The sequence below is a fragment of the Dipodomys spectabilis genome, unplaced genomic scaffold (assembly GCF_019054845.1).
Source record: "Dipodomys spectabilis isolate Male_0828 unplaced genomic scaffold, ASM1905484v1 ptg000177l, whole genome shotgun sequence".
In the NCBI taxonomy this organism is placed as follows: domain Eukaryota; kingdom Metazoa; phylum Chordata; class Mammalia; order Rodentia; family Heteromyidae; genus Dipodomys; species Dipodomys spectabilis.
The window spans coordinates 802,818-805,561 of record NW_024870854.1 but is presented as its reverse complement, the minus strand read 5'-3'; the positions used below and the strand labels follow the sequence as shown (position 1 = coordinate 805,561).

At 38.0% G+C, this 2,744-nt stretch overlaps 1 non-coding gene across 1 annotated transcript; it reads right to left on the bottom strand.

Moving 5' to 3' along the window:
- Positions 1–1,856: 1,856 nt before the first annotated feature.
- LOC122120722 lies at positions 1,857–1,963 on the bottom strand. The gene has a single exon (XR_006149783.1). It is a non-coding gene; the product is annotated as a U6 spliceosomal RNA (small nuclear RNA).
- Between the last annotated feature and the right edge of the window lie 781 nt (positions 1,964–2,744).

Sequence of the window (2,744 nt, the reverse complement as noted above, 5' to 3'; positions counted from 1 at the left end):
AGATGGCTGTTAACTCTAGTTTGGAGATGCTGTGATGAGGCTAGGTTCTGGGTAGCATTGAGGCCTTTCAGCAAACAGTAGCTTTTCCCACAGGAGCTAGCTCCAGAGACACTCACAGAACCCAGCGTGGAGCCATTCTCAGAATTTATGTTTACTAAAGTTCAACTGATTGACTAGGCTGCTGTAGGGAGGGGCAGCCTCTGGCTATGTTTACCCAGTGAAGAAAGCCACTCATTTGGGGGCAGAGTTTTCTCTGTCTGGGCTGGGTGACTTTCCCCTGAGTGGGGTTGAGCCTGGCAGGTCAGGTCAGGTTCCTGTGACCTGCTAAATGACTCTTTTTATTCTTTCCAGGGCCTGAGTTGGAGTTAGCTGCTCAGCTTGTCCTTGCTGTATCAAAGATGGAGATCTCCGGCAGGTGGGGGGAGGGGCAGCCTTCCCACCTCTACTCCCTGGGATAGAGTCAGGATGTCAGGGTTCTATTCATGCCGGAGTGTTGGTTCCTGGGTCGTGTCTGGTTTGTGATCTGCCAGATGAAGATACCTTTTCCTTGTCAATTCTTGCTGGTGTTGAGTGGAATCTGCTTGCCTCCTGTGTCTGGCACCTTTGTCCCAGATTCTCTGTGTTATAGGTATTGTGGCTACTGCAGCCATGGCAGCCACAGCAGCCGACGCAGCTGAAGCTATACAGGCAAGTGCTCAGATCTGTCTACTTGCCTGGATTTTGCCTCTCTGGCCAAACTCTCTGTAGTGTAATGGCCCACTTGCTGTGATTCTCTATCATAGGACTGTTCATTAGAATACTAAAACTGCTTTCTATATGAGAGATTCTCCTCCGCCATCTTCCCAGAAGTCACATTAATTTCATTGTTAATGATATTATATGGGTAAAATAGAGGAAATAAACTCTTCCATCTCAGGACAATTTTATATGTTTTTTACTGTAATCATACTGTACAGAGGGTTCACATTCACATAAGCAGGATAATTAGTACATTTCCTAACAAGCATTGTTGCCTCCTCCTTTATATTTCATCTATCATCCCTTCCCTCCCACCTCAACAAGTACACTCTTCTCTCCCTGCCTCCAACGAGAGTGTAAAGTTCATTTTTCAACATAGTTACCTGTGCTTTTCATTGTTATAATGGGTCAACCTGTATCCTTATTTGAGCCTTTTTTCCCTTCCCCTCTGCAAATTAGAGAAGTGTACATACAAGATGTAGGTGAACCAACTTCAAATAAAGTGAAAACAGAAGTTATAGAGTGGGGGAGGAACATATAAAGAAACAAAAAATCACATTACACATTATAAATATGTTAGAAACAACAGCAAGAAACAAAATACCAATTGTGTCCCTATCTTGGGGTTCAATTCCCTTAATATCATTTTATCAGGTCATATGACAAACATATATTCATTATTGAAAATAAGGGAAAACATGGGACCTATGTTTCTTTGGCCTTAGCTTACTTCTCTTAATATTTTTCCAAGTCTTCCATTTCCTAAAAAATTGAGTAATGCCATTTTTTCTGATGGAGGCATAGAATTTCATTGTGTATATATACCACATTTTCATGATCCAATCATCTAGTGAGGGGCATCTGGGTCGGTTCCATATCTTAGCTATGGTAATAATGCTGCAATAAACATAGTTGTGCTGGTAGTTTTAGTATTGTCTTGTTTGTGATCATCTGGGTAAATGCCCAAAAGTGGAATTGCCGAGTCATAGGGGAGCTCTATGTGGAGTCTTTTGAGGAACTTCAATTCTGCTTTCCAAAGTGGTTGAACAAGTATACACTCACACCAACAATGCATACGGTTCCCTTGTGGCCACATCTCCACCAGCATCTGTTCTTGTAAAAATGTGGAATGCTCCATGAATTTGCATGTCATCCTTGTGCAGGGGCCATGCTAATCTTCCCTGTATCGTTCCAATGTTAGTGTATGTGATGCTGAATTGAGCAGAGAACACTTTTTATATATAAAGTGTAATTGATTTTATTAAACTATACAATTCAACAAAAAGTAAGTTCAAAAAAATTGTCATGAAATTTTAGAACCATATATTTCTTACATAAGCACACATTTAAAAATAAAGTCAAGATTGACATGTCAAAAACAAAATAATTCCAGATATTTGTTGTTCAAGAGATGTGTAGGAGGAGGAATTCAATTATTCTATACAAGGCACCTGTCATAACGAACACAGCAGCAAGTGTTAAGGTTTGTTAAAAGATTTAATGTTTTAAATATATTTAATTTTGAGTATTTGGTTATATATGCCAAAATTAGGACTTTTTGGCAGATATAAAACTTTTCTATGAAGTATTTAAGATTTATGGTAGCAGACATACACTACTAAGAATGTACATTTCAGAGTTTATAGAAACTTGATTAAAGAAAAGTTGCAAAGTCATTGTGTAAAGAAGCAGAGTGAAGAGTTTAGATTTTGTTAACTACACAGTTTCTGTTAAAACCTTAGACCTTCCTTACTTTATATGCTAGCAAGGAACAAATGATGATATAAACCATAAACAAATGATGAGATGAGCCTTAAATAGTAATCTTAGTGGGTAATTTTAAAGAGTAGTCATATTCTATAAAACTCTTGTTGAACATCACAACCGTAGCCAGTGTTAACTGTATAGGAATATGAGAAAATGCTAAAATCTAATATGTAGTACACTTCAAATACTGAAAATACTAGTAATTGTTTTGTTTTTTATTTTATTAATCATTAATATTT